The 11467-nt window shown below is 36.0% G+C and overlaps 2 pseudogenes; one reads left to right on the forward strand and one right to left on the reverse strand.

Annotated features, from left to right (window-relative positions):
• The first annotated feature begins 2956 nt into the window (after positions 1-2956).
• Positions 2957-5618, forward strand: LOC119193051 (annotated as a pseudogene).
• Positions 5619-8515: 2897 nt separating this feature from the next.
• On the reverse strand, positions 8516-10915 carry LOC119188390 (annotated as a pseudogene).
• Positions 10916-11467: the final 552 nt, after the last annotated feature.

Here is an 11467-nt window from a genome sequence, read left to right on the forward strand (position 1 = left end):
GCGATTAGGGTCGATAATTATTGAAAGTGGGTGGTAAATAAAATCACATACTCGTATCTACTTCTGCTAAAACTGTTCTAAATATCATCCATGAATAACAAATATTTTCGCCAAAAATCACGATTTAAGTATGTATTTATTTATTTGTAATAAGGTACACCAACAGTACTACATATTACATCAAACAATATTATAAAAAACTATAAGGTACAGCATCTGATATGTGTGCTACTAATAGGTGAATACAGCATTTACCACTAACAACATGTGGAATTAAAATCTAAAACACAATAATAGGAAGTAGAAAAGAAAATTATAAAGTACTAAAAAATATTAAATCAATGAGTAACAACTATAAACTAAATAATTTGTCTATAAAACTATTGCAAACAACGTCATATAATTAGCAACAGAAAAGATTAATGAGAATATATAGTTGACAAAATTTATAAAAGTTACATGTTTAATTTTTGAGATATTCCAGCAGTCTATCTTTGAAGTATTATTTTTTTCTATAATTTTGTAGTTTAGTGCGAATATGTTCTGCGTAAGTGTATTTCTGACTGAAAATATGACTTTGCCGCTCCTGCAAATTCTCTTGGTGTAGTGATCTCAGTGTAAAATTAAAATCTCTTTATTAATATTTATTTCGTTCGAAACTTTCACATTATTTTTATGTTATATCTATGGTTAGTGTAACTTATGTTGTTGTTTTAAAGACAAGTATATGGTTTAATTTATTAACGCAATGTCAAAATGATCCTATTATTCGCGGCTTATTCATATTGGAAATATCTAAGAAATAGCCAAAGCATGATTACCACACGCCGTTTTTTATAGATAACAAATTATAAATTATGTAGGTTCTTTCGAGGCGATAAAATTATGCCACCGATTATATTATTATCAATTCTTTTCTGGGTTATGGTATATCATGAATTGTAGCAAATTAAAACATTATTTTTAATAATTTATTTTTGCGTATGCGACTGCGCTCGAGTGAAAGATTTTTCCTAATACAAAGGTGAGACAGCTTTTCTGAGGTAAAATGTAGGATAATATATTTCTATTAAGGGTTTTAACATTTATTTATATAACAAAACCTTAACTTATTTTACAAAAGGCAACAATTTTAATCAAATTAGCTAATAATAATATCAGCCCTGTATTATATACTTGCCCACTGCTGAGCACGGGCCTCCTCTACTACAGAGAGGGATTAGGCCTTAGTCCACCACGCTGGCCTAGTGCGAATTGGTAGACTTCACACACCTTCGAAATTCCTATAGAGAACTTCTCAGATGTGCAGGTTTCCTCACGATGTTTTCCTTCACCGTTAAAGCGAACGATAAATTCACAAAGAATACACACATGATTTTTAGAAAAGTCAGAGGTGTGTGCCCTTGGGATTTGAACCTGCGGACATTCGTCTTCGCAGTCCGTTCCACACCCAACTAGGCTATCGCCGCTTATAAAATTAAATTAAATTAAATTAGCTAATAAAAAAAGCAAAAAATAAGAACATAAAAAAAATAGTTAGCGAAACGCAATGATTGTGAACGTCCGTCCGATACAAAGAAAATGCAAGCAAAAGTGTACCGCGTCCGCCGACGCAGTGGTCCGCCCGCTGGCCGGTAAAGTTTCGCGCCTTTTTTCTTTATTTCGCATAATTGATCACGTCCACCAAATCATTGTGACGTTTTAGTTAAGCCACGCCTCCCGCTCTTCTAATATTTTGCAAATTCTATGTTAATTATGCGCATATCCCTGCGTGTCAAATTTCATCAAAATCTGTTCAAAATAAACTGCTCTTGCTACTAAGAAACATCCAAACGTTATCACAAATTTTTGCATTTCTAATATGTATTAGAAGTTATTTTGTTACCTGACTTGGAAATGTAATTCAGAACCTCGCAATTCCCAGCATAGCTACCACTGAACCCATGACACGATCTCAATAAACACCTTTTATCAAAATGAGTTTCCAACAGATACCAGTTCGAGATATGATGTTTGTATAGTGTAAGCGATACAGATGCGAGGTCAAATAGTTTATCTTTTTAATGTACCCCGGGGGTCAATGGTCGATCTTTTATTAACCGTTGTGGTCCACAATGAGCCGTTTAAGTAAGCGTTATTCCCGGTCTAGAAGGCCGAGTGTTGCCAGCATTTACGAAATTCCCGCAAATGTCTGGAATTTGATCCTACCGTAATGATATGCAATAATTATTCGTTGGTAGATGTTTTGGAGAGCTGTGATCACTCACTACGAATTGAGATACTATGAAGTTATGAATGTTTCTCGTTTGCCTGTTCGATAAATAATCTTTTATATAACACACTCTATTATTTAAATAAACTAAGTCACGTCCAAATTAAAATTGTAGATTCTTGTATTAGGATTTCCTTTACATTGATTGTAATTCGTGCCTAATCTTTAAATCAGAAGTATTTATTCACACAATAATTATGTTTGCATGCAGTATGCACTAAAGAACAAATATGCACGTAGGAAAAGAATTACGGCTCTAAATAACTTTAGGCTAGCTCATTTAATAATTAATGTTTATTTTACTTCAGTGTTACACATTATTTTAAAACTGATTTTATTTTAAATTAAATGAAATACTGCCTCCGTAGCTTTGTATTACAGTACGACTGTGGTGTTGAGTTGCCGGATTCGACGCCCGGGTCGAGCAAAGGGTTTTCTACCCAGTATCTGTCCGGAGTCTGGAATTTATGCCCGATATGGTGATAGGCTTGCCCCTTATCACATCATGGGACGGAATATACGTCGGAAAATGGGTGCACCGGTGTATGTTTAAAAAAATATTTTCGGAACTTTTTTTTGTTACTGATTCGTGTTTAAAATTCCCGGCCTACATTGCCTTTTTAATAGCAACCCTAAAAAAATTAATAATAAGGAAAAAAAACATACGCTATTTAAGCCGTGTTAGCCCACAACACCGTCAGTGGACGTCGCATCTCGCCACGATGCACTACGTCCCGACTTATTTGCTGCTAGTGTTCGCGGTCGCACACGCGTTGAATCTCGAATACTTAGACCCGAAAGTATTACAAACGGTTGTTCCGGCTGCAACACAGCAAGATGTTGCGGCGAGAATCATATCTAAATACACCAGTCAAGTCGTGCTCACGGTAGATCCTCTGTATTTCAACCAAAATAAAGATGCGTTCACATTGCGCACCAACCAAGGTCAACTGCATATCAAAGCGAGCTCCGGCGTTGCGGCACTGTGGGGCTTCAATCACTACCTAAAGAAGTATTGCAAGAGTCAAATCGCGTGGCAAGTACAAAATGTGAACATTCCCAACCCCCTACCCGAGGTAGACGAGTTCGTTATAGCGAACGACAGATTTCGCTATTATCAAAATGTCTGCACCCCTTCGTACAGTTTTGTGTGGTGGAAGGTGGCCGAATGGACGAATCACGTTGAGTGGATGGCGCTGAATGGTATCAACCTGGCCCTCGCGCCGATCGCGCAAGAGGCCGCCTGGATACGAGTCTACCGTAAGCTCGGACTCACCGATGACGAAATTGATCAACATTTCACCGGCCCGGCGTTTCTGTCTTGGCTAAGGATGGGCAACGTCCGTGGCTGGGCGGGGCCGCTACCTCAAACATGGCACGATATACAGAAAACGATTCAGGATAATGTCGTCGATTACATGTACAAATTAGGCATGGTTCCTGTCATGCCTGCTTTTAACGGTCACGTGCCCAAAGCATTCTCTAGAGTCTTCCCCAATATCACTTTTCACGCAGTTGGCACGTGGAATAAATTCGACAACAACTATAGCGGCGGCCTATTTATGGACCCGAACGATCCACAGTTTAAAAACGTAGGGAAAATGTTTTTGCAAGAAATCACTGGATGGTCCACAGCAAGCCATATTTACATCGCTGATCCGTTTAACGAGGTTAAAACCGAGTCGTGGTCAACAAATTTTGCGGTGGACACGGCAAAAGCGATATATTCAACAATGTCAGAATTTGATAACAAAGCTGTGTGGTTATTGCAAAATTGGATGTTCGTAAGCGACCCACTTTGGTGGCCGGAGGCTCGAGTGAAGTCATTCTTGACGTCAGTACCCAATGGCAGAATGCTGATACTCGATCTTCAATCGGAGCAATGGCCCCAGTACGATCTGTACAAGATGTATTACGGCCAACCGTTCATTTGGTGCATGTTACACAACTTTGGCGGCACTCTGGGAATGTTCGGCAACATGGTAACAATCAACAGAGACGTGTATGAAGTGAGATCACGCATCAATTCCACCATGATCGGCATTGGACTGACGCCGGAGGGATCAATCAAAACTACGTCGTCTATGATTTAATGCTTGAGTCGGCGTGGCGTAAAGGCCCCGTGGAAGATCTGGAAGCGTGGGCAGGAGACTATGCAGAGAGGCGGTATGGATGTAACTCCACTACAAACGCTTGGAGGTATTTATTGAGAAGTGTGTACAGTTTTAACGGCAAGGAAAGAGTAAGAGGCAAATACGTTATTACCCGGCGGCCGAGTTTCAAGATAACTCCTTGGGCGTGGTACAAAAGCCATGATCTGTTTGAAGCTTTGAGAAGATTTGTGACCGACGCAGGATATAATTGTGGGTCCAATGGCTTTTATTATGATGTTGTCGATGTCACAAGACAAGCGTTGCAATACCGAGTTGAACAACTCTATGTGAACCTTCAATTGGCTCGCAGTTCTAACAGTTGGGTGTTTAATGCGTCCACCTACCAGTTCCTCGACGCGATGACCGACATGGAGACGATGTTGTACTCAAATCAATTCTTCATGGCTAGGGACTGGATAAACAACGCTATTAGTTTTCGAAGAACCCATCCGAATCTTATTTGTACGAATTGAATTCTCGGAATCAGATTACACTGTGGGGTCCGAACGGAGAAATAAGCGACTACGCGTGCAAACAATGGGCTGAGCTATTCACTTACTATTACAAACCGAGGTGGTCCAGTTTTCTTAACGCATTTCTCGACGCCAAGTTGAAGGGGGAGATATTTGACGAGAGATCGGTCCAGAATGTGATCAGATCAACCCTCGAGATGAAGTTTATGTCAATGACTTTAGAGCCGCCGTATCCGCCACAACAAAACGTAATGGATTTAGCTTTTGAATTTTATTATAAATGGGCTCATGTGCCAGGCCTGGCTGATCTACCACAGGGCATTGTTAAGACAAACAATAGGAAAACAACGGTTGCAGATGTTAATTTTGACAACGATGACGGGGAGAAGGAACGGTCCGTTGTTATGCTGCTGTCTACCACGCCGAATCTTTAGGGTGATGGTGGTTGTTGACTGTTTCCTGACAATAATATTCTAAGGTGGATCAAATGCATCCAACTACTTATAATAAGTTGATAATTATAAAATCTTGTATTCTTTTTTTTATGAAATTTTAGAATGTCAATTATACGTATAATAAACAAAAAAATATGAATGTTTTATTTGATGTCCTTTGGTACAATATAAAAGATACAATGTAATCTTAAGATAGAAGGTTTAAATTGTATGTTACTTGCTTTTGATATACTTAGAGTATGATTATAAATCTATTATTTTTGTATTTATATTATTTTTTATGATTACAGCTGGGACTTGAAATTAATTCCTTATGTTGATAGTTGACTAAAGTGATATGCTCATAAGTCTTAGTACTTGTTTATTAGCAGTCTCTTACATATCCAAAATTTATACTTACAGCAAAATAGAAATAAAATTTTCTTAACACTCATCACGCTTTTATCGCCCTAGAGGTGTAATACGAACACCCACTTTTTGTCATGTCTGTTCCGACCCATAATGTGATAGGTACGAGCCTATCGCCATATCAGGCATAAATTAAAGATTCCGGCATATCACTGGATAGAATAATCCAATATCGCTTTTCGCCGACCCGTGATTAAATCTCGGGACAACAGAGCGGTGGTCGTTCATTCGCAATATATTTGTTATTTTACCTATATACTAGTATCTTATAAAAACCGATGTAAAAATGTTATCTAATAATATTTAAGACTGATTACAGGTATTCGTAGTATAAAAAAAAGTGTAATATATATGTTGGCCTTCTATATACAGTCAGCTTACCTGTCATATATTTAACGGATAACTTTATGTGACGTTTAAAATCGGTCCTTAATCATTTTAAAATAATTGTTATTTAAATAAAATGTGTTCGTGTTTAATGAAATATTTTTTTTTATTATTTACAGGTGGCCATGGATACGGAGTAGATATAGAACGATTGCAGGTGGAGGCAGAAGAAGTTTATATAGAAGACACTCTTGATCGTACTTTTGATGAAGTGTTCCGCCCGCCTCCAAGTTCTAACTACTTTTTACCTTCTGTCCGACAATACAGCAAAGGTTGGCCTTGGCCAGTGTTTAAATTGTCTCTATGTGCATTTTGACAGTCCATCCTTTCACTCATTCACTCTATCATTCGTTCATTGATCGGTTAGCTATGACAGGTTTATGATAGGATTTAAAATCAGATCTTTTCAGGGTTAAAATTATGTATATTTATTATGTTGTTGAAATAGATTCTTAATAAAGCACTCTGCCCTCAAATAAAGAAGAAAAATATATTAAAAAAAAGAATTATTGGTTGAAAAGTTATTGGGTCTATAAAAGTTTTCTAACGACCAAAATAATTGACTCTGGTTTTTAATAATCTAAGTTTTGTGCCTGGCTAGTAGGCACAGCAAAAGTGAGGTCACTCGCTATACAAATAAGGTCATCAGTATAAATATATATATTTTTTGCAAATATAAACAAAGAATATATATTATTTATACTGCATTTGATGATGATTTTCCATGATGAAGCTTCATCAAATATACCTTAAATTAAAATATTTTATCACATGAATAGTTATGAATATTTTTCAAAATAAATGCATGTAACTAAATAGGTTTCTAAAAATGTTCATCATGTTCACATTCATGCAATAAATTATTTGATTGAATGAATGTATTAAACAAAATAAAAAAAAAATAGATCAAGCCAAAAAATCGTAAAAACGACTTTGTTACGTATATTTATTTTAAGAAATACCCTTTCACTTATCGTATCCATTATAAGTAGTTGTGATACGAATGAAATACTTGAGTACCACCAAAGTGAGATCTATCAGTAATGTATCAATTTAAACACTGGCCAAGGCAGAAGAAAATAAAAATAAAAACTCTTTTAATTTACCTTTTTAATAATAAAACGCATTTTTGTCATATATATCGTTGTATTTAATTATGTACATTGTACTATAATAATTACATTATAACATGTTTTTGGACAAATACATTGCTTTTCGTCATTATTGGTAAATCTATTTCTGACATCAGTACCCCTAGCGTGATTTTACGCGATATTGTATCTTTAACGTAAGAGTTTTGTTAAAGTAAATATTTGTATGGAAATTTGAACAGCGCCCCGTGAGCATATTTTGAACTAAAATGCGGCGTGAACATCGCGCGTGTGAACTTCGAATAGTAAAACACGTAACCATGGTAACGGTAGTTTGAATGTATTAGAATCGATAAGACTTTATTTACGTATATTATTGTTAAACGATAAAGAAATATCTACGTAAACGTTAACTTGATACGATACTGCGTAAATTCCTGCTAGGCGAGTACAACAAATGGCACCTTAGGTCCATCGCATATAATATATTTTACGTTGCAATTGTAGATAATAAAATCCCTGATTTTCAATATATTGTTATGAAACATAAATTATTTACCCATTTCGAGACATAATACTTATTTGCTATTCATATTGACAAAAAACAGGGCGGGGTATGGTTATTAATCTCATAGTTTTGCACTTTATTATCGCCCTTAAAATCATGGGTAATATTGGACTTAAGTATGTTTTATAATTACTAATAGCACCTAAAATTAACGGATTTATCGATGTTGCTACTGCCTTGTAGATCTCAAAAATGAACTCATTATTCAAAATAATTTAATTCAATTACGTAAATAACATTTTAAATGCAATTTTGTTTTTAATGAATATAGGCAAATGCAACAGCGATTTGATACGTAGTGTTATGACTAGGCCTAATTCGTTCAGTATTTACAATAAACTTGGTGGTTTTATACATATTTGGTATTTAGGTTTCATGTCCGACGGTATCTTTCAAAGAAATAAAGTTTATTAGATGAGTATTTTTGATAATGGTTCAAAATCGTATTATTCTTTACTTTAATATTTTTAATACTTATAAAATATTCTTGATATTTTTGCAATACGTAGTAATGTAACATTTATTGTTGCAGTTTTGCTTAAAAAAACTATTACTGCACAAAATATTGTAGTTATAAATTTTAAACAATTTACCAATTTTTCTAAAAATCGTTGGAGTACGACTGAAAATGAACTCACGATGTTTGTGGATATCAGAAATATTTGAGGGAAAAAATACGACACTATATCTGTATATATTATAAAATGAAATGTATTTTTGACATCACAGACAGACATTTTATTACTATATAATAACAAAATTAACGATTTATAATATCTATATTTGGACAAAACTTATTCTAGGTCACGTATAAATTGCCATACTTTATTTAATACGTCATTTTATTGCTGGTGACGTAACTTAAAGAAGACGACTTAAAATTAATTTTAATAGAAAATATACAATTTTGGGAGGGATCGTTTCGTTTTGGGATACAACACTCAGTTCACTGAGACTGGTAATTTCGAATATCTTTGGAACAAACACGCTAATTCAAGCATTTGTCATACAAGTGTGTCTAGCACGTAACCAGGTCCGTAAGTGAAATTAGCTTGTTCTAATACAGGAACGTAGCTATCTTGTAAGAGGATTGGTTGTCGACTCGACGTTTCGTTCAACTGTCTTTCCAGTACAGCATTTTGCAGTTCTTCCTCTTCAAGTTCTAGAGTTAACTCATCGAGTAACTTCATTCTACATTCTATGTCTCTGTTCGTCTTCTCTAACTCTAGATCGTTGTCCTGCATCTCTTTTGCTGTCAACCCTAACTCTTCTTCAATTTTATCCAATAGCATAGTCACCTGCGACACATTTTCGCAGCTGTTTGCTTTTCTCCTCAGTATATCTTTTTATTTTCGCCGTAAGTCTTACTACCAGTTCTTCTTCTCGATGTAATCTTTTGTTAATGATTGCCAGTTTTTCCAGTAATTCTATTTCTTCTCGTATTCTAGAAAGTTCGTCGGCTGATGCATCAGAGTCTGTGTCGGTTGGCGTTTGTTTTAGCCTTTCTGAATTTACTTGACAGATATCTGTGAGTTCTTTTGTGAAGTAATGTTCTCTCATGAGATGCCGTTCTCTTCTTGATTTGTGTTTGGTGTGACGCCTGGGGGGTGTGCCGCTGCCGACGCCGACGCCACTGTCGCTGTTGCCGGCTTGACTGTCGTTTACTTCGCTGCACCTCCCAAGGTCCCTCAAGTATGATTCCAGTAGGTAGTTGGAGCCATGTTTCTCCATTCGACTTTTGTGAGTCTGGTCTTCTAGCTGGTCAATAAGTTTTTCTTGTTCTCTGTAAATAACAAAAAATAATTAATAAGATGAGGTTGTAGAGGTTGTAATATCCACATTCTATTGTTAGTATGAACTGTTTAATATACAATTAATACTATAAGACATTGGGCAAAGACATAGCAATATTGCCAACCTTAATTTGTCGAGTTGTTGGTGTATGGTCCTGCTTTGGTGTTGTATGATGGAGACGAGCCTGGCTGCAGGGTCCTCGCTCCTCGCTCGAGGAGGCGGTGTGGCCGCCCTGACACCTCTCCGCCTCCTCCTCCTCGCCCCTCCCCGGCTGCCCCCATCACTGTCCCTCCCTGAGTCATCCTCGCCGCCGCTTGACACGCGCGTAAGGATAAACACCTGTAAGAAAGGTTCAATTTTGAAGTTTCCTTGAAATGTGACTTTTTCCAAGATGTGCATGGGAAATATAATAGGTAAACGTCTTAATTTCCTAGAATAAATGCATATCCATAGGCAAAAATATTTAATTCTGAGAAGCGTACTGATAATCGTTTAATGTTAAAACTGACAAAACAGGTGATAGTTTACATAGATGTGACTTATTTAAGATATAAGTATTTGAAATGCAGACATTTGGTACCTAGTATTTTTAAATATCGTTTCCAAAACATCTTTAACTGATATTTCAATTTCTTTATTTGCAAGTGGAACTTGTATTTCACCTATGATGTATCTTATTTCTCTATCTATGCAAGTTTAAATAGCGAAAAAGTTATAAAATAAAAAACATTTGATGAATTGGATTGATAGAGGCGAGTATTACCTCATGCCGTGCGTCCCCCCACGCTGCCAAAACATGCAAGACTGGAACATCTGGTGGAAGCGGTCGCTCTACGCCTCGCCACCGCTCTGCTAGCACCCATTCCCCATGCTCACTTAATCCTCCAGCTGAAAATAAATACCTTTATTAACTTTAATCAAAACCAGCAACAATATTTGCCAGTTTGAAGAACTACGCTAAGTTTTTATATATATATAGCCATGAATGACTAGACGAGCTTGCCGTTCACCTGATGGTAAGCGATACGACCGCCTATAAACAGTATAAACACCATCCAACTCTTTGAATTACAAAGTATTGTTTAGTTTTTCTTAGTTTTGTCTTATTATATCCAGTAGATCTAAGTAAAGTCATTTATGATAGTAAAATATGATAAAAGCGTTTGTATTAAATTTGAAGTACCTTCAGGCGCGTCCTGCAATGCCCTCACTATGTCAGCGCAAGTGGTGTGGGATCTTACTCCTCTCACCCACAGTTTCTGGCCATGAGCCAGCACGCCCACTTCTTCATCGCTGTAGTCCGAAGACGACGCCCTCCATGGTCACCTGGATAAACAATGTTTTGATTTAATCCAGGGTATAAGGTGCCTCGAGATGATTCGACACGTTTCATGAGGATATTTGGGTCAATTTGTTTGTAACTTTTCACAGAAATTGAATTCCCGAGAAAGGTTGATTGCGGAAAAACTACATTTCAATTTGATAATCTAATCAAACTAAAACTGGTAATAGGAGAAGACTTTTGGGCAATTCTCCGAAAAACAAGGTTTTGGCATCACTAACCTGGCTCATTTTTTTTTTAATATTTGAATGATTTGCTTAGTTCATATTAAAAACATAATTTAAAGAAATATAATAACGGTAAAGGCCCTTAAATTGATCAATAAGACGAAGAAATATAGCTCATTGAAAATTTAAATTATCAGATAAATGAGATCAAGACAGGTGAATAAGAATGGTAGCATATTTAAATTTGTAAAACCATGAAAAAAATTACAATGTCATACTTTTGTCCTCTATAATCAAAAGATTACAATAAGTTATCAATAATTATAAATATTATAATTATTAATTATTATAAATATC

The sequence above is a fragment of the Manduca sexta genome, unplaced genomic scaffold (assembly GCF_014839805.1).
Source record: "Manduca sexta isolate Smith_Timp_Sample1 unplaced genomic scaffold, JHU_Msex_v1.0 HiC_scaffold_3571, whole genome shotgun sequence".
Taxonomy (NCBI): domain Eukaryota; kingdom Metazoa; phylum Arthropoda; class Insecta; order Lepidoptera; family Sphingidae; genus Manduca; species Manduca sexta.